Source organism: Hordeum vulgare, chromosome 7H (assembly GCF_904849725.1).
Source record: "Hordeum vulgare subsp. vulgare chromosome 7H, MorexV3_pseudomolecules_assembly, whole genome shotgun sequence".
NCBI lineage: Eukaryota > Viridiplantae > Streptophyta > Magnoliopsida > Poales > Poaceae > Hordeum > Hordeum vulgare.
This window is the reverse complement of record NC_058524.1, coordinates 342,173,310-342,195,329: the sequence shown is the minus strand read 5'-3', so window position 1 is coordinate 342,195,329 and position 22,020 is coordinate 342,173,310. Positions and strand designations below refer to the sequence as shown.

The following is a 22,020-nucleotide window of genomic DNA, read 5'->3' as shown; positions in this document are numbered from 1 at the left end:
TTAGACAAGCAGACTTTGGTTTCAATGTGCTATTTACGAAAGTTGTCTGCCAAGTGTTTCGTAGTGACAATCATAACATGGTATAATAAAGGCAAATGGCTCTGAGGGTTTTCCCTACAGTAGCCGGTCGAAAAAAAATCATAACATGGTATTTACCATTTTTCATAGAGGTGACCTATACTTGTCGGTTTCACTAAAAGATCCAAACCCCATACATGTTTTATTTCAAAATCTTCTAAAGGTTGGTTATGTCATAGAAGGCTAGGACATGTTGGTATGCATAATCTTGACAGGCTTATCAAAGGTGATTATATTCTTGGTGTTAAAGAAGTTATCTTTGACAAAGATAGACTTTGTAGTGCTTGTCAAGAAGGAAATCAAGTTGGAGTAATTCACCCCGTGAAGAACATCATGACTACTAGAAGGCCACTCGATATGCTTGACATGGATCTCTTTGGTCCCAATGCTTACAAGAGCCTCGGTGGAAATTAGTTTGGCCTAGTTATTGTTGATGATTTTTCCAGATTTACGTGGGTGTTCCTTTTTTATGACAAGTCGCGTGTACAAAAGATCTTCAGAACTTCGCTCTAAAAGCTCAAAATCAGTTTGAAGGGAATATCAAGAAAGTTTGGAGCGGCAACGGATCATAGTTCAAGAACACAAATGTGGAGACCTTTCTTGATGAAGAAGGTATCTCACATGAGTTCTCGACAATGTACACACCTCAACAAAATGGAGTTGTTGAGAGGAAGATCCGGAACCTCATAGATATGGCTAGAACAATGCTTGACAACTACAAGACGCCCATACACTTTTGGGCAGAAGTCGTGGAAACAACTTGTCATGGCACAAACCGACTCTACTCGCACAAGCTTCTCGGTAAAACGAGAGATGAGCTACTCACCGGCAACAATCCACAAGTTGGATACCTTTGAGTATTTGACTCTAAGTGCTACATTCTTAATAAGCATCATTGCTCTAAATTTGCTCCTAAATCTCATGAAGGTTTCCTACTCGGTTACGGATCAAACTCTCACACTTATCGTGTCTACAAAAACTTCACTAGAAAAGTTGAAGACATGGTAGATGTGAAGTTTGATGAATCTAATAGTTGAAAACAAGTCGAACAATTGCCAAATAATGTAGGAGATAAGGAACCTTCGGAAGCCATCCAAGATCTGCCTATCGGGAAGATTCGTCCCATGGAGGTGAAGGAAAGCACTTCGTCTACTCAAGTGGAATCCCGCACTTCACATCAAGGCGAACCACAAAACAACATGGAGGCACCCACAAGTGGTACACGACATGATGAAGAGGACGAAGAAATACATCATGATGATCCACCTCAACCTTCTTCACTAGCACCTCAAGGAGATGACACCTTCAACAACAACAAAGAAGAAGATGATGAGGACGCTCCACTATCCAACACCGAAAAGTAGTCATGAGTTCGAGCAAGAGTGGACAAGGATTTTCTACTAAACCAAATCTTCGGTAACATACAAACCGGGAGAATCACTCGCTCTAAAATCCGTTTAGCTAACTTCTGTGAGCATTACTCATTTATATCTAGCATGGAGCCTATGAAGGTAGAAGAAGCACTTCAAGACCCGGATTGGGTGAATGCCATGCACGAAGAGCTACACAACTTTGAGAGGAATTATGATTGGAAACTCGTGGAAAAGCCCAAGGACGAGCACAACATCATCATTGGTGCAAAATGGTTATTTCGGAACAAGAAATATGAAGATGGTCAAGTTGCATGCAACAAGGCACGTCTCGTAACTCAAGGTTACACGCAAGTCGAATGTATGGACTAAGGTGACACCTATGCCCCCATTGCTAGATTTGAAGCCATTCGTATTGTTCTCGCTCATACCAATCACCATGATATTACTCTCTACCAAATGGATATCAAAAGTGCTTTGCTAAACGGTGAAATTAGGGAGGAAGTTTATGTCAAACTACCTCCTGGCATTGTGAACCCTAAGAAACTTAATCATGTCTATAAACTCCGTAAACCTTTATATGGTCTTAAACAACCCCCTCGTGCTTGGTACAAATGCCTAACTAAGTTTCTTATTGGAAAGAATTTCAGATTAGTAAAATTGACACAACCTTACTCAGTAAATGAGTTAATGTCGAACTATTTGTGTGACAAATATATGTGGATGATATTATCTTTGGTTCTACTAACCCACATTTTAGTGAGAGGTTTGGAAGGTTGATGTCCGAGAAGTATGAGATGTCCATGATGTGTGAGCTGAAATTATTCCTTAGTTTACAAATCAAACAAACATGAGAATGTACGTTTATCTCTCAAACCAAGTACACCAAGGACTTAATCAAGAAGTTCAACATGCAAGAGTGCAAATGTATGAAAACTCCCATGCCTACTAGTGGACAGGTTGATCTTACCATGGAGGACAAACCGGTTGATCAAAAGGTTTATCGATCAACGATCGATTCATTGCTATATCTATGTGCCTCCCGTCCTGATATCATATTGAGTGTATGCATGTGTGCCAGATATCAAGAGGAACCTAAGGAGTGTCAACTAAAGGTTGTGAAAAGAATTGTGAGATACTTGATACAAACACCAAACTTTGGCATATGGTATCCCTAGGGATCTACTTTTAATCTTGTTGGCTATTTGTCACACCCTCTGTTTTAACTCTCTTGGCTAAACTAACATAGCTAAAAAATTAGGACCAATTAAAATTATTGTGAATGCTTGTGATCAAAGTTGTCAGAATCGCGATTCTGAATTGGATCGGAGCTCCGTTGCTAGGATCATGAATCGTAGAATTATAACTATCATGATTGTAGAAACTTAGATTCTATGAGCAAAATCGTAGAATCGGAGCGGCTAGTTTGGATCATAAGATCGTGAGATTCTAAGGCTTGAGTCACGATTCTGACAACTTTGATTTTGATGCTTGATGTGATTGTTGTTTACTTGCTTGTTTGCTTGTGTTCGGAATCACAAATTTCCACCTACTCTCTAGACTCATCTTGCTTACCCACACCCTTGTCCAATGAACATACCATGTGTATAGGACCAAAGTCTATTTTCAGCAAATATTACTTTGACCAAAAAACATTTATTTGATTCAAGCTTTCAAAAACCCGTGAGATGGGATTTGTACTACAACTCCTCAAATTAGGAAAGATGTTTTGCCCCAAATATTTTTTTGAATCCTATTATCAAAAACAATTCCCAAAAGAAGAAAAATATTATTTTAAAAGTTATTTTCCTATTTTATTTAAATACCTTTTTCTGAGGCTAGAAATGGTCTTTTACAAAGGAAGATTATTTTTCTTGCTTTCAAAATATTTGAGAAAATTTAGGGAAACTCAGTGGGTATTTATATCCCATATATGAGAGTTTCAATACATGGTCATGTTCATAATATTGGACAAAACCATTCAAAACACTTTCTGCCTATTTCAAGCTTTTGGACTATTTCCATAAGAAATATTCTCAATAAATTCCGGTAAAATTCGAGCAGATCACACATGATATATGTGATGATCCTGCCAAGGTTCATATCAATCCAGGTTGATTTGGTTGAGATAAATATTCCAAAACCCTATCTTTGCAGATCCAAAACTGAGCAACTCTACATTGGCAAGTGCCTCCAATTGTGCTCAAAATTATGGACATGTGCTAATGCTCCAATAATGCATCCATAACAAGTGGTGCATCAAGGAGAACAAAGGAACTAGCCCCAACCCTCTCAAAACCTTCTCTGTTGATTTCTAGATTTGGGAAACTTTACATTGTGAAGATTCACCAATTGATCCCAAACTTTTTGGGATTTCTATAATACTCAAATAATGTACCCACACCAAGTGGTTTATTTGTAGAATTAAATTCCACGGGTTTACCTTTAGAAAGTAATTTCTGCCTATTTCTTAGTTTTTTCAAGTCTATATTAGAAAATTTCTCCAACAAATCCCAAATTTCGTATTGTGTATCATTTCGACCTATCATGTGACCCTAATAATTTTCATAGCAATTGGAATCCATTTGTTAACCCTAACAACCATCAAACACCTTCTGCTCATTTGACAAACTTGCTTCTTTGACTCCTACTAATCTCCTTGAGCTCAAACTTTTACCACAACTTCATCTATTCCTATAACACCTCCAGTATCTTTGCCATGGCCTCTGGTCATTATTGGAGGGTGACTCCCTCTCTTTAGCTCATCTTTTACTATGCAGCCCCTCTTTTACTCTCTTTCAAATGTTCTGTTCAAGCCAATGCCCCCAAATCCTTACAGAGCTCTCTGGTATACTAATGCACTATTTCAAGAAAAGATATGGCATGCTCATATGGAAAATATGAGAAGCCCTTGTGAAACTTGATTTTGGCAGAAAAATGGCCTTGAACTGCAAGTACTAGCTAAACTCCTCTTCCTGAACTAAAATTTGGCAGTCTTGTAGTCCTCCCATACCTAATTCTACTAGACATGGTATCATCCCAAAATTCCCCCATTGAAAACCACTTTTGCTATCCCCAAGTTTGTTGTTGCAAACTTAACCATAGCTAAACCCCACCTGTCGTACCCCATATGCAACCAAAATCCTCCATCAGTCTCTAGAGAGCATGCCTTGCATGTTTAACATCATGGCTTAACCAGAGGGTGGTCTTGGACGCACAGTGGCGTGGCAACCATGCCACTGGCCTGCAAAGCTGTTGCTCTGCACCTTAACTTTGCCCTACAGCTCGGGTCCAACAACGATCGCGTGTCACAGCTTGCCGCAGATCCTCCCTTGACCACCCACGCCCCTCCCCGATGCCAAGAACATGCAAAGTCGCCTCTGCCACGCATGGCCACCGTTCCGAGAGCACCCGAGCCGGACCCGAGATTCCCCTCGGGTGCCTCCTCCATATGCCCCTTCTCCCCGAGCCCTACTGCCTCCTATCTCTTCCTCTCCCTCCCGTAGACATCCTGAGCACATCCCTCTCTCCTCCCGCGCCGTGCAAGCGCTCCCATGGCCGCGAGGTCGCCATTTCGGCCCAGCTCCAATTCGGGCTCCTTCGAGCCCCTTCCCCCCATTGAGACGCACCAGGTTGCTCTCCTTCGTGCCGCCAGCACCCCCATGCCCTCCTTCTACCTTTCGGTGGCCGGGACACCACCCCATCGCAGCCGTCATCGCCGGACTCCGCCACGGCCGAGAGCCCCTCTCCCAAGTGCTCCCTGGTAGAACTGGAGCCCTAGACGAGTGAGGCTCAACTCCCTGAGAACGCCGGCGACCAGGACTTCTCCGTAGGTGGCAGGAGCCACCAGAGCGGGCGGCAGCTCCAGCTGGGTCAGCCTCCCCCGCCTTCCTACGTACGAGCGGGAGGTAGCAATAGAACCAGACCGGCGGGCCCCCCATGTCAGCCTCCCACCGGTTGGGCCTCGGCTTAAGTGGAGGCGCATCTGGCGCATTGCGCCTGCCCTCACCGAAGGTGCATTCAGCTAGTGCGCCTCTGACGTGGCCCGTTGCTGCGGCAACAAAAGTCCTTCGCTGGCGCTTAGGAATTCTTCTTGTTACTTCTCTGATTTGCGTTGGTTTTTCCCTTGAAGAGGAAAGGGTGATGCAGCACAGGAGCAGTAAGTATTTCCCTCAGTTAGAGAACCAAGGTATCAATCCAGAAGGAGGGCCTCAGTCAAGTCCAAAGTATCTGCGCAAACACAAATAAGCTTGCACCCAATGCTTCAAAGGGGTTGTCAATCCCTTCAAAAAATTTTGCAAAGTGAGATCTGAAGGCGGAAAGTGCAACGAAGTAAAAAGTGTAAGGCTGAAAATATGGTGTGGAGTAGACCTTGGGGGCCATAGTGTTCACTAGAGGCTTCTCTTCTGGCTTGTCTCCCAAGTCCTCCGATCTTCTTCCGTTCCAGAAAAAATCTTTTCGGGGATTTTCTTCCATTTGGACTCCGTTTTAAAATCTCCTCTGAAAGGGGTCAAAAACATGGAAAAACAGGAACTGGCACTGAGTTAATAAGTTAGTCCCAGAAAATAAATAAGAAGGCATGCAAAACATCCAAAGTTTGACAAGATAATAGCATGAAACCATCAAAAATTATAGATACGTTGGAGACGTATCAAGCATCCCCAAGCTTAACTCATGCTCGTCCTCGAGTAGGGAAGTGATAACGAACGAATTTTTGATGTGGAATGCTACCTAGCATAGTTGTCCTTTGCAACTTCATTCACGTGGCATGAATGTTCAGATCCGTAAGATTCAAAACAATAGTTTGCTATTGACATGAAAACAGTAATACATCAAGCAAACTAGCAAAGTAATCATGAACTTTCAAAATAACAAGGCCAAAGAAAGTTATCCCTACAAAATCATATAGTCCGGCTATGCTCCATCATCCTCACACAACTAATGTAAATCACGCACAACCCCGGAATTGGCCAAGTAATTGTTTTCGCACTCTTACTTTCTCAAACCTTTTATAACTATCACGCAATACATGAGCGTGAGCCATGGATATAGCACTATCGGTGGAAAAGAGTGTGGTGGTGGTTGTGAGACAAAAAGGAGGAGATGGTCACATTGACTTGGTGTATCAAAAGGCTATGGAGATGCCCCTTAATAGATATCAATGTGAATGAGTAGGGATTGCCATACAAGAGATGCACTAGAGCTATAAGTATGTGAAAACTCAAAAGGAAAACTAGTGGGTGTGCATCCAACTTGCTTGCTCACGAAGACCTAGGGCAATTTTGAGGAAGCCCATCATTGGAATATACAAGCCAAGTTATAAAACGAAGATTCCCACTAGCATATGGTAGTGACAAAGCAAGAAGCTCTCAATCATGAAGAACATGGTGCTAACATGAAGCACAAGTGTGGAAAAGGATAGTAGCATTGTCCCTTCTCTCTTTTCTCTCATTTCCCTTTTTTTTATTTGGGCTCTTAGGCCTCTTTTTTTTGGGGGGCTCTTTGGCCTCTTTTTTTAAAAAATTTCCTCACATGGGACAATGCTCTAATAATGATGATCATCACACCTTTTAGTTACTGAAAGCTCAAAGATCACAATGATGATGAATCCATAGGAAATGCCTCCGGTAGTGTACAGGAATGTGCAACGATCTAGCATGATCATGCAATGGCAATATGAGAGTGACGGCACAAGTCATGAGACGGAATGGTGGGAGTTGCATGGTATTATATCTCAGAATGTCTATGAAAATGCCATGGTAGGTAGGTATGTGACTGTTTTGAGGAAGGAATTTGGTGGGTTTGTGCACCGGCGAGAATTGCGCGGTCTTAGAGAGGCTAGCAATGGTGGAAGGTGAAAGTGCATCTATACCATGGGCTCACATTAGTCATGAAGAACTCATATACTTATTGCGAAAGTCTTTATTAGTAATCGAAACAAAGTGCTAAACGCATACTCCGAGGGGAAGGGTTGGTAGGTGTAAACCATCGCGCGATCCCGACCTCAACACAAAAGATGGCAATCAATAGATCAATTATGCTCCGACTTCCTAACATAGCGGTTCACCATACGTGCATGCTACGGGAATCACTAACTCCAACACAAGTATCTCTAGATTCACAACACCCTACTAACATAACTCTTAATATTACCGAATCCACGTCTCAAAACTAATTGAGAGGAATCAAAACTTCTCTTTCTATTCAATGCACATGAAGATGGAGGTTTTTGCATCCTCTTTGGGTACCTAGCACATTTGGGACTACTTTCGTAGCATAATCCAACTACCAAATCACGCACCGCCGTGCTCTAAAGATATAAGTGAAGCACTAGAGCAAAAATATCTAGCTCGAAAGATATAAGTGAAGCACTAGAGCAAAAGTATCTAGCTCAGAAGATATAAGTGAAGCACTATGAGCATTCTAGCAAAATCACGATGAGTGCAACTCTCTCTCTCTCTCAAAAAGGTGTGCATCAAGGAAGATTGTGACACAAAAAAAAGACTCCTAAGATACAAGATGCTCCAAGCAAAACACATATCATGTGGTGAATAAAAATATAGCTCCAAGTAATGTTACCGATGGATTGAAGACGAAAGAGGGGATGCCTTCCCGGGGCATCCCCAAGCTTAGGCTTTTTTGGTGTCCTTGAATTTGGCTTGGGGTGCCTTGGGTATCCCCAAGCTTGAGCTCTTTCCACTCCTTATCTCTTTGTCCATGAGAACGTCACCCAAAACTTGAAAACTTCACAACACAAAACTTAAACAGAAACTTGTGATAACATTAGTACAAGAAAACAAACTACCACTTCTTTTGGTACTGTAGCAAACTTAAATTCCATCTATATTGATGATGGGCTACTGTATTCTCACTTTTCCATGGATAGTACCCCCCGATACTAACCATAGTTTCATCAAAACAAGCAAACAACTCAACAAAAAACAGAATCTGTCAAAATAGACCAGTCTGTAGCAATCTGTATACTTCGTATACTTCTGGTACCTCACAAAATCTGAAAAATTACGACCGTCTGGGGGAAAAGCATATCAATCAGTAAAAAAAAGAATCAACTCAAAAGATCTTTCTGAATAAAAATGAAAAATCATCTCGTGAGCGAAAAGTTTCTGTCTTTTTCCAGCAGGATCAAACAACCATTACCAAGACTAGTCATAAAGGTTTTGCTTGGCTCAAACACAAAAAGAAACACAAAAAACACAATCACAACAGAATTATGAAAGTGTGGACGCAACAAAATAGAAAGAAAAAGATAAGTTCATTGGGTTGCCTCCCAACAAGCGCTATTGTTTAACGCCCTTAGCTAGGCATTGATAATTCAATGATGCTCACACAAAAGAAAAGAATTGAAGCACAATGAGAGCATCATAAAGCATGTGAAAATCACATCTAAGTCTAACATACTTCCTATGCATAGGCATTTTATAGAAAAACAGATTGTCAAGACAACCAATAGTTACCATATGCAAGGAAGAAGAAAGAGACAATAGCAATCTCAACATAACGAGAGGCGATTTAGTGATATGGAAGTTTCTACCACCATATTTTCCTCTCTCATAATAATTACATGTGGGATCATATTCGAATTCAACAATGTAACTATCACATAGGATATTCTTTTCATGATCCACATGCATGCAAAGTTGACGATCTTCAAAAATAGTGGGATTATCATCAACTAAAGTCATGACTTCTCCAAACCCACTTTCAATAATATTACAAATATCATATTCATCATGAGGTTTAAATAAATTTTCAAGATTATAAGAAAAATTGTCACCCTAATCACGATTATTGCAACAAGTAGTGGACACAGCAAAACTAGCATCCCCAAGCTTAGGATTTTGCATATTTTTAGCATGATTGCCACTAATAGAATTTATAGTGAAACCATTGCAATCATGCTTTTCATCCAAGGAGCCCTCGTGAATCACTTCCTAAATTTCTTCCTCACAATTTTCAGATTCACGCATCTCAAGCAAAACTCCATAAAGATAGTCAAGTGCACTCAACTCACTAGCAATTGGATCAACATAATTGGATCTCTTAAAGAGATTAGCAAGTGGATGAGGATCCATATCACTAGATTTTCAGCAAGCGAAGATGCAAGCATATTGAAGGCACATGGCACACAAGCGAACAGAAAGCAATCGAGAGAAAAAGGCAAACAAAAAAAGGCAAATTTGTGAAGTGGGGGAGAGGAAAACGAGAGGCAACTAGCAAACAAAGTAAATGCAAGAGATGAATTTACGACACCTACTTGGATGAGTTCTTGACTTGATCTTCCTCCCCAGAAACGGCGCCAGAAATTCTTCTGCTGCGGCAACAAAAGTCCTTCCCTTGCGCTTAGGAATTCTTCTTGTTACTTCTCTGATTTGCGTTGGTTTTTCCCTTGAAGAGGAAAGGGTGATGCAGCATAGGAGTAACTATTTCTCTCAGTTTGAGAACCAAGGTATCAATCCAGAAGGAGGGCCTCGTCAAGTCCAAAGTATCTGCGCAAACACAAACAAGCTTGCACCCAACGCTTCAAAGGGGTTGTCAATCCCTTCAAGATTGTTTGCAAAGTGAGATCTGAAGGCGGAAAGTGCAATGAAGTAAAAAGTGTAAGGCTGAAAATATGGTGTGGAGTAGTAGACCCTGGGGGCCATAGTGTTCACTAGAGGCTTCTCTCATAATAGCAAATATCACGGTGGGTGAACAAATTACTCTCGAGCAATTTATAGAACCGCGCAAAGTCATGACGATATCTAAGGCAATGATCTAGCATATAGGCATCACGTCCGAGACAAGTAGACCGATGCGTTCTACATCTACTACTATTACTCCACACATCGACCGCTATCCAGCATGCATCTAGTGTATTGAGTTCATGACGAACGGAGTAACGCTTTAAGCAAGATGACATGATGTAGAGGGATAATGTCAAACCAATGATAAAAACCCCATCTTTTTACCCTTGATGGCAACAACATGATACGTGCCTCGCTACCCCTTCTGTCACTGGGTGAGGTCACCGCACGGTATGAACCCAAAACCAAGCACTTCTCCCATTGCAAGAATCATAGATCTAGTTGGCCAAACAAGACCCACAACTCGAAGAGAATTACAAGGATATCAAATCATGCATAAGAGAGATCAGAAGAAACTCAAATAAGATTCATAGATAATCTGATCATAAATCCACAATTCATCGGATCTCGACAAACACACCGCAAAAGAAGATTACATCGGGTAGATCTCCATGAAGATCATGGAGAACTTTGTATTGAAGATCCAAGAGAGAGAAGAAGCCATCTAGTTAATAGCTATGGACCCGTAGGTCTATGGTGAACTACTCACGCATCATCGGAGAGGTCATGGTGTTGATGAAGAAGCCCTCCGTATCCGAATCCCCCCTTCGGCAGGGCACCAGGACGTGCCCCAGATGGGATCTTGCGGAGACAGAAGCTTGCGGCGGCGGAAAAGTAATTGCGATCGTCTCTTGATTTTTTTGGAAATATTTGGGAATATATAGGCGCAAGATCTAGGTCAGGGGACCTCCAGGGGGCCCACAAGCCTGGATGGCGCGACCCCCTGGCCGCGGGGTGGGGGCTTGTGGGGCCCGTAGGGCTCTTCTGGCTTGGCTCCCAAGTCCTCCGATCTTCTTCCATTCCAGAAAAAATCTTTTCGGGGATTTACTTCTGTTTGGACTCTGTTTCAAAATCTCCTCTGAAAGGGGTCAAAAACATGAAAAAAACAGAAACTGGCACTTGGCACTGAGTTAATAAGTTAGTCCAAGAAAATAAATAAAAGGCATGCAAAACATCCAAAGTTTGACAAGATAATAGCATGAAACCATAAAAAAATATAGATACGTTGGAGACATATCACCAGTCGTGCGCGGTTCTGAGTTGATGGGCCGGCCCAGTCTAGTAATCGCTAAGATGCACTTAGGTGAGGCTGGCTCATAGGTAAAACCTCGTTTTTATTATTTTGTACACAAACTTGTAAAAAACTCTAGAAAAAATCATCCTAGCTCTAAATTCAATAATACAAATCCCCAATGCTCCAAAAATCAAGGCCTATCCAAATATGCGCATTTCACATTTTTTGAGAGAAACTTTCTATCGTGTTATTATTCAAATTCAAATTTGAATATATAGAACTCCACCTTGTAAAATTCCTAGAGAGCTCAAATCAACTCCAAATGGAGTAATTTCAATTTCAAGTGGCTTCAAATATCCATGATTATTTTTCTAGCCTTAGTCAACATTTTTCCGTGCTATATTTCTGTTGCATAAAATAAATAACACATATTCCTATTTATTCCATTTTGTAGAACTCCTAGAATATTCATACCAACTCCAAATTCAATGAAACCACTTCCTAAATATTCACTACAAGAAATATGGTAACTTGCGACCATCAATATTGGTCCCTGAATGGTCATTGTTTTTCATTTGTGACCTTTTTGTGACCAAAAACAGTTGGTCAAAAGCTGAGCACCTTAAATGAAACTTAACAACCAAAATGAAAGGTCGTTGGTTCGACGATCAATTGTTTTGATCCGACGTGGCAATCTAGCGTGGAACAAATGAGAAGGTCGTTGATTAGACGGTTCAATGCTTTACTTGGGCCAAGCACACTAATTCAGCCCATTTAATATTATTTTTTATGTTAATTCTGGCCAGCCACATGGGCCAAGCCCAACAATTCAGGCTTTTTATTTTCTGTGCCATAGACTTTTATAGTCTATTGATTTTCTATTTTAAGCCATTATATATTCAAGCTGGTCCCACTTGTCAGAATTGTCATGTTCATTTCTCAAATTGGTCCCACATATCAAAAATGTACAAATTTGACACATTATTTTCATAAAGTGGCCCCACTGGTCAAGTTTCAATTTCACAAGTTTTCAAATCACATACATAATCAATATTTCAAATGAAACAAAGAACACATAAGATACATTAAATATACACTAAATAAATCTATTACAATCTTTACAAGACAGATATGCTACAATATGCTACTCTTCAGTGAGTACTTCACGAGGCTTCACACTTCACGGCTTCACACTTGCTCCACACTTCACGACTTAATATAAAAGAGGAAACACCACAATTTTAAGTCTACAATACAACAATTGATACTAATCAAGGATAAAAACAAAAACAAGTAATATACTCAAATGTTATGGCAGCATGGAACTAGTGATACGACAGCATGCATAAGCTTCATGAAAATAAGTGATTTTTAACAGAAGTTACTGAAAATGAACCAAGGTACTACAATCAGTACTCCATTACTCTAGGAGAACTTGCTTCTCAACAAATTTGCAGGACCAATTAATAGCAGGAGTTCCTACTAATTTGTGCACAAGTTAAGTTTAAAAAAAATAACTGAAAATGAACACGTGTTTGCTTTACTCTCTACTGCACTTGTAGCTTTAAGACAAAATTAAGAAAAAATCATGAACATGTACAACAGGAGAGAGGAATAGCTTTCTCTACTGTACTTTTAGCTTTAACATGTTTACATAGAGAGAGGAGAAGACCAATTTACACAGTGAGTTTCAAGCAATTAACAAGACAAGTTAACTTGCTTGGCCCTTTTTCAGTTAATAAGACTGGTAGCATCAACAAGTGAACACATTTCAGTTAACAAGACTGGAGTACTCCTACTCAGAATGCAGAACACGACTGGAGCACTTAGTAGAACTAACCGCCTAACTTTGCATGTTTAGAAGACTTTTCTCTAGATGTTTAGTGTACTCCTGCTGAGCATTGAGAACAAGACTGGAGCATATGGAGAGACACAAGTACTGCTACTGAGCATACATAATATCTGAACATGTTTGACAAACAACAAACAACAAAAGGGAAGACTTTAAAAACTGAAGAAAGATGCATATATCTGCCAGTAACAAGGGATTTCACTTGTGCGCTGCCATGAGTTAGGGACAAATGAATAGACAGGCTGAAACTTACATTTCGTATCCATCAAGCTCTAGAGATTTCATGGCAACTTCATCTGACTGAAATGACAAAATAAAGTAGAATGAATCAGCTTTGTTCAAGCGAACTAAAAAGCCAAATAGATATATATTTCTGACTTCTAAACTTCTTCAACTTCTTTAGTAGTTCTCACAGAGATTTCATGGAAAATTCATTTCAGCTGACTGAAATGACATAATAGAGTGAATTAGCCTTGTTCAAACAAACTAGTTATATGTTCCAGCTTCTAAAATTTCTTCAAGTTTCTCACTAGTTCTTGCATAGAACAACAATAGCGAATTTGCTCCATAACAAGATAAGGGAACAATAGTATGTCGACTACTAGACAACCATGAATGATGCCCACGAAAAAAGAATGCACAAACACAAATGATAAAGCTACTAATTAACCACAAGTGACTTATCTCAGAGGTGCTACTCAAGCACTTGGAACCAGTATAGTAAGATAGATTACAAAAAATAGTTCAGTGTAAACTATTGCAAGCATGACAAGGTATTTAATCTTTTCACCTGCGTTGCACTTTTCAGATATGTAACCAGCCACTAAGCAAAGCTTAGGCGGAGCATTTCTTTAGGACCAGCTAATTCGATAATAATCATTCTTTAGGACCAGCTAATCCAATGGTTTCAGCCACATCCTAATAAACTACTACTAATTAGAAGCAGCAAATCAAGTAGCCAGATGAGCACCACCACAACAAATAAGCACCAGGACTTGATCATCGATGCAACTGTCAGCAAGTACTCAAACACGATGCAAAAAACACCAAAATCCTAACTAACCCATGAAACAGAGCATGGTTGTGGCATAAGAAAGGGAGGAGCTCATAGTGTTGGTTTGTGTAGCCGATGTCGAACACCCTCCATTCGTCGCTTGCGAGCACCATGCACCTTGGTTGTCCATGAGGCCCTTGTCCTCTAGTGCATGGATGAAATCCAAAGCATCGCTGTTGCACATGGATAGGAGGAATCATATATTTTTATACTAAAAATATAGAATTGAGTACACATTTACTACATCAATGTTTTCTAGGTTACAAAGCTTTGTTTTAACTTGTCAAATTAAACATCAGAGAGGTCCATTTCCAACTAAAGAACACATATTATTATTAGTTGAAAGAGTTCTTCTATGCATTTTAACTTACCAGCAGCAGCAACGACCGTACGTAAAACTTAATTAATATTGATTATTTGCATATTGATTTGATCTTTTTATAGAGCATGATATCATACTAGTAGAACATGCATTTGTTTGTTTAGAAATCAGGCATAGAAAAAACAGAAACATACATCCTTGGAACGAATAACTGAAAAACTCACTCACACTAGCATACCCGTGCACACAAACTCAACGAAAGCACAAAACATTTGTTCTGCAAATACTTGATTTATATATTCTGCAACCATATCAGATCCTTGAGAGAATTACACATCTGTGAAGAGAAGAGTAAATTTGGTACTAGTCTGGTCCTCATCATCCCAATACTCTACAGCTAAACCACACATGCATACGGAGTAGTTAACTTCACCCACAACTTATTTTATTATACTGCAGCTAGCAGTGAGGCACGAGGAAGGCATACTTGAGCTCAATTTTCTCGTACCACGTATAGAAGAAAGAGGTCGACAGTCATCTATAATCATTCACCCAAGCATCCACTGGGCCGGCGACAGATGTCACTCAGGCATCGCCGTCGGGCGGAGAGGGGGGAAAGTCGGGCAGCTCGCCGACGGTTGTAGCAGGCCGGCGTAGTGGATAAGGTAGAGGTGCTCCGATCTAGCTGAAGATAGGAGATGAGAAGAGGGTCAGAGGGAGAGCATGGGAGCAGAGGGAGATGGGAGGTACAAGGATCTGCAGCATCAGCTTTTCTGGGACAGAACTCACCAAATCGGATTGGAATAAACTGCAAATGCCCTAGCCATGGCGGAACAGCTGCACCCCGTCACTGCCGCCGCTGCCATGGCTGGAGGCCCCGGTCGGCCAACAGTTCTCTCCTGCGCCCTGGCCGTCGCTGTCGTCCATCCGTCCACCCGTGTGGGCCTACGCTGCGGCCATCAGGACATGCAACTTCACCACATCTCACAGATCGGGGAGGCCCCTGGCGCGCGTGCGCATGTAGGGTTCGGCTCGGGCGCGCGAGTGGGGAGGAGCACGTGATGGGGGAGGAGAGGAGCAAGGGGATCACTCCGGAGGTCGCCTGGGTCGGGGCGCCATTGGTGGCGGCGGCGAGAGGGGGTCGAGCGGGAGAGAGATGGGGATGAGGGAGGAGTGTGTGGCTATGTGTTGCTTGTTGCTGAGAGGAAGAAAGAAGGCAGAGGTGGATGGAAAAATGTCTAGATGACAAAGCTAGGGTTTCAGCACAGATGGGCTTGGGGCTGATGGGATGTGCGGGACGTGAGGGCTGCCGTTGGATCCGGGAACAACCCACGGTTTTTATGCATGATTCGCATGACATACCCATTGACGAATCACAACACAATATGATATTAAGACCTTCTGAATTTGTCGTAAAAGCAACTCCAATAGCGCAACCCAAACGGACGCGCGCTTTGTCCATGTTTTGTCCATTTGGGTCGGCTCGTCTGCCCCCTTTTATAAATGGGTTGGCCGTGTGCCCAACGCATCGACCCAATTTCCGTTCGCGCACACACAGTTTTTAAAGATAAATGGTCGGTGGCTGATACATCCCAAATGTATCTATAATTTCTACTTGTTCCATGATCTTTTGGATGACATTGTTACATGTTTTGCTACATTTTTATATCATTTTACACATATTTGGACTAAACTACTAACTCAGTGCATCCAGTGTCAGTTTCTGTCTGTTGATGTCTTTTTTTGCACGGGTTTTTACCCAATTTTCCAAAGCCCGAAAAAATATATAAAACATCAGCGAAACAGAAGCTTCGGGATCACCGAAGGAGGGCCACGGGCCTCCGAGGCGGTCTGCTGGCGCAGCCACGCGCTAGGAGGTCGCCTGGGTGGGTCCCACCTCATTCGGTGCCCTCCTTTAGCCTATATTTAGAGACCCGTGAGGAAACCCTCGCAGACTTTCTGGAATCGCGAATTTCTCCCTCGTTCCGCCGCCGCATCGCTTCCAAGATCAGCAACATCAGGAGACCTTTTCCCGGCACCCTGCCGGAGGAAGGATTGACCTCTGGGAGCTTTTCCACCACCATGGATGCTTCTCGGACGTGCCGTGAGTAGTCCTCCTTGGACCATGACTCCATGACCAGTAGCTATGTGATGTCTTCTCTCCAATCTTGTGCTTCAATGGTTAGTCCTTGTGAGCTGCTCTACATGATCAAGGCATCTATGTAATCCTGTTGCTATTGCTATGCTCGGTTTGTTGGGTTCCAATGGATTATTAGATTATGTTCAGGTTGTTATGAGTTATATATTTGATTATCCTTTTCTATTATGTTCCTTATTGATTCTTGCATGTTCTTCGTTGCTTTTTATTGCTTTGACCAAGTAGTAGATCGTAACTCCAAGAGGGAGCGTTATGCATGATTTTAGGTTCGGGCCCCTCGATGTCTAGGTTGAGTGACAGAAACATGAGACTAGGGGATGTGCTTGTTGCCACCAGGGAGAAAAGAATGGTGCTTGTGACCACGGTTGCAAGGATTGTTTACCTTACGCATAGTTCGTTAATGTAGTTGTCCGTTGCTTTGAGTTTACACTTTGGGTGGGGCTCGCAACTTTATACCGGAGAGATGTTCTGGATAGATATCTCAAGGTTGATGATTAGTAAGTAGATGCTGATGAATAAACAGTCTACTTGTCTTGGCGTACTGCCCATTACTATCCAACCTCTAACTATCAAGGAGCATAATTAGCATTGCGGTGCGATCATAATTCCGTCAATCGCCCAACTGTGATTTGTTTACCCTAGCATAGTTGTTTATCGTCTTTTGGGAGAGAGACATCACTAGTGAACATCATGTGACTCCGGTCCATATCACCATCATTGTTTACACCTCCATCATTTATCGCTTTCATTTACTTTTCCGTTGCAATCACTATTACCTTCATGCTTGTGTTTTGATCCTTTGCAAACTACAAGACTGGAGAGATTGACAACCTCTCTGTATTCGTTGGGAGCAAAGTTATTTGTTGTGTGTGCAGGTCCACATTTTCTGCTAGCGCCAGGGTGGAAGGCACCTACTTGTTGAGCCTAGGAGTCCTCCTAGTTCGATAAACCTTACAGTCTCCGTGTAAGGGAAATTTGCTGCTCACTACATCTCCACCTTCCACTTGGGGTAACCAATGAGGGGCGAGAAGTATATACATCATTTTGTCATCAAGCGAATTTCTGGCGCCGTTGTCGGGGACTCCAGTCTTCAAGATAGGGGAGTTGCACACTATCTTTTACCTTTGCTTTTTAGTCTTGTTAGTTTGCTTTATAGTTTTTTGCTTTAGAGTCTTATACCAAAAACCACAAAAAAAATTAGTTGCTTTGCTCTTGCTTGTTGCCGCTGTTATGGGTTCCTGAGAACACCAAGTTGTGTGACTTCACTAGTCACAATAACAATGACTTTATCTGCAGTCCTATTGGTGCTCCTGCCACCGAGGCCACGTCCTGTGAGATTAAACCTGCTTTGCTGATCCTAGTTATGAAAGATTGATTCTTCGATGCTCGAGATGATGCTGCCTTGCACTTGAACAATTTTGTTGAGCTCTGTGATATGAAAAAATATAAAGAAGTAGATGGTGATATTGTTAAAATTAAGATTTTTTTCCTTTCTCCTTGAGAGGAGAAGCTAAAGTGTGGCTTCAATCTTTGCCTAGGAATAACATAGATTCTTGGGATAAGTGCAAAGATGCTTTTATTGGGAAGTATTACCCGACTGCTAAGATTATCCAGTTGAGGAGTAACATTATGAATTTTACACAATTGGATAGTGAACATGTTGCTCAAGCTTGGGAATGTATGAAACCTCTTGTTAAGAATTGCCCTAGTCATGGTTTGACTACTTGGATGGTTATCCAAGCTTTTTATGCAGGATTGAACTTTACCTCGCGGAATCCGTTAGACTCGGCCATGGGAGGAACCTTTATGTTAACTACACTTGGTGCTGCCACAAAGCTATTGGATGCGATGATGACAAATTATTCTTAATGGCACACGGAGAGAGCTCCAACAGGTAGGAAGGTAAACTCTGTTGAGGAGATCTCCTCCCTTAATGATAAGGTTGACATGATCATGACTCTATTTACTAAGCAAGCTCCTATTGATCCTCATGATGTTACTTTAAACTCTTAGGTTGCTCAAGAAAGAGAGCAAGTGGATGTTAGTTTTATTTCTAGGAACTACTTTAACAACAATGCTTATAGGAGTAATTTTGGTAGCAATCCTAGACGTTCCCATCCAACTATGGGAACAACAACAATTATCCTAGCACCAAAAACTCCAGTTGTGAATTAGAGAGCATGCTTAAGGATTTTATCACTTCTCTAAAAGCCTTCAACAAGAGTGTAGAGGAGAAATTAGATAAATCAGATAGTCTCTCTTTGAAGGTGGACAACATAGCTCATGATGTAGAGATGCTTAAAATTAGAACTTCCCCCCTTGGGGAAAGTAACACCACACCCATGAATGCTATCGAAGTCCAAATTGTTGAGAACATAAGAATGCTAGCCAAACTTAAAGAGAGATGGGCTAGAGAAAAAGAAGAGGAAGAGATACTTAAGAGCCTTCCTACACACACTACCATTGCTATTATACAAGTTGTTGAGGATCTCAAAACTTTTAGCACCCATCGCACTCCTAGTCCCAATGGACCCATTAATGGTGATGCTAATACCTCAATTATAGGACAATAAGCTCCTATGAATTTAGAGACTACCAAAAGAATGAGCTTAGATGACATTACTAACACTTTAATTAATGGTAGTAACCTTGATTTTGACAATTGTAGTCTCTCCGAAGTCATCACCTTTTTGCAAAGAATGGCTAAAGACCCCCACACTAGTGCACTCAATATTGCCTTCACCGAGCATATTACCAATGCTCTTATGAAAGCTAGGGAGGAGAAGCTCAAGCTAGAGACTTCTATTCCTAGGAAGCTATAAGATGGTTGGGATCCTAAGGTCAAAATTAAATTGAATAATATCTCTTGCTTTTCTTTGTGTGATGTTGGAGCTTTTGCTTCCGTTATGCCCAAAAGAATGTATGATATGCTTGATTGGAAACCTTATGATCCATGTTCTTTTGGTGTTCGTCTCGTTGATTCTTCCATAAAGAAACCTTTAGGTAGAATTGATGATGTTCTTCTTATTGTCAATGATAATTATGTGCCCGTTGTTTTTCTTATTATGGACATTGAATGTGATCCTTCATGTCCAATTATTTTGGGACGTCCTTTTCTCCGCACCGTTGGTGCTATCATTGACATGAAAGAGGGAATTATTAAATTCCAATGTCCTCTTAAGAAGGGAATGAAACACTTCCCTATAAAGAAGATTAAGTTACCTTATGAGTCCGTTACATGGGCAAATTATTCTTTTGGAGTTGATAACACTTGATCTTCTTGCATTGTGCCTAGGTCAAAGGCATAAAAGAAATCCCATGTTGGGAGGCAACCCAATTTGTTTTTACTTTCTGTTTTAGTGGTCTTGATGTGTGTTACTACTGTAGCAACATCATTGTATCTTTATTTTCAAGCTTTGTGCCAAGTTATAGCCTCAAATTGCAAGAAAGTTCAAAAGTTGTGACATGCTGTCGAGAAACAAATTCTGTGTGCTTGACGGAAAAAATCGCCAAAAATCACCAGATCATATTTTTGCTCTGAAGTTTTTAACAGCATGCTCTCTATAATTGTCTTTCTGGCATCTATTTTGATTTGTTTGATTTGAGTTGCAGAAGTACCCCGAATAAATTATTTACTGCCCGATGTTCTGTTTTTCACAGATTGTGCCATGTTCTGTGTGTTCATTGTTTTGCGAATGCTAAGCTTTCTTTTTATTTGCAAAAACCTTTTGGAAATCATGAGAAGTAGTAGATTTTCATGAAAATATTTGTGTCCATCAGGTATTGAATTATTTTATTAAGGGAACTAACCACTCTAATCAGCTTATGATGAGTTTTGTATGAAGGTAGTTTTCAAGTATGCGATGGGAGAGATGATGAAAGAAGATAAAGGAGTGTCAAACGCTCAATCTTGGGGATGCACCCATGCATCCCAAGAAATATTCAAGGAGACTCAAGCGTCTAAGCTTGGGGATGCCCCCGTGCATCCCCTTCTCTATCAACAATCATCAGTTCGTTCATCTCCATGCTATATTTTTATCACTTCATATGATATGTGCTACACTTGGAGCGTCCCGCTATTTGCTTTTTTGTTTTGTTTGCTGGTCATAAAAAGTCGGAACCTATCCTACCTTGTTTGGGGGACACACACGCTCCATTCCACTCTAGAACACATCATAGATTTTCATGCTTATCCTTTTTGTGTGTTCTTCATCTTTTTGTAGCTACTGTCATGCTTAGCTCTTAGTTTTCATGCCTATATTTTTAAGAGCTATTATTTAGGTTGATTTTGGAACTCTCTTGAGTTAACATGCTTATCTTGTTTAGAGCGTTGGCTCGTTGCACTAAGTTGTGTGTCTTGCAGAAGTAGGTAACTAAGGTTGCTATTTAAGTATAGTAGTAACTTGCAATAGTTTTGAGGTATTGATTTGAGTAACGTTTGGACTATTGGTGCCAAGAGCTTGAGCCTATTAGTGACAGGTGTCGTATTTTGGGAAATCCGTGTGTTTTTCAAAAACTTAAAATTAGTTGAGAACTCTAGCTACTAAATTGATCGCTAACCTCTCGAGGGGTTGGAATATATAGAGTACCCTCACGTTACCATGAGTCGAGGATGCGCAAGGATGACCAAACCCCCAAACATTCCTCTTCGGGGTACTTGTCTCTTTGTGAATTTCCTAACTAGATAGAGAGTTTTCGATAATAAGTGTATGAGTACTTTGGACTAATGTGAGTATTCGATTGTTGGCACTTCCACCATCCATATTTTGCTAGCCTCTTCGGTACCGTGCATTGCCCTTTCGCACATTGAGAGTTGGTGCAAACTCCGCCGGTGCATCCAAACCCATGACATGATATGTTGTGTCATACATAAGCCTCATTATATCTTTCCTCAAAACACCCACCATACCTACCTACTAAGGCATTTCCATAGCCTTTCCGAGATACATTGCCATGCAACATCCACCATCTCATGACTTGATCTTCATGTCATACATGCTTTTGCTTGATCATAGAGCCGCATGATAGTTGGGCCTTGCTCAAAATTATTGCTACATGACGTGCTAGTATCAATGCATATCCTACTACACTGGCAGAGGCCTACATTTTCATACATCCTGATAGTTTTGACTTGTCTTTATGTTTAGTACTTCTTATAAAGTGTGATGATTTTTCTTTCTATTCATGTAAAACGTAGAGTGTTGCCCTTAAGCGAGGAAAAGATCCCAAAGTGGACAAAACAAAAGATCCCAAAGAGGACAAATGAGAGATAAAAATAAAGATCCAAAGAGGCCACAAAAAAAAGAG

The 22,020-nt window shown here is 41.1% G+C and overlaps 1 long non-coding RNA gene across 1 annotated transcript; it reads right to left on the bottom strand.

Moving 5' to 3' along the window:
* Positions 1 to 12,311: 12,311 nt before the first annotated feature.
* Positions 12,312 to 15,866, bottom strand: LOC123407322. The gene is made up of 4 exons (XR_006612584.1): positions 15,345 to 15,866; positions 15,043 to 15,240; positions 13,433 to 14,406; positions 12,312 to 12,574 (listed from the first exon to the last, which is right to left on the bottom strand). It is a non-coding gene; the product is annotated as an uncharacterized LOC123407322 (long non-coding RNA).
* Positions 15,867 to 22,020: the final 6,154 nt, after the last annotated feature.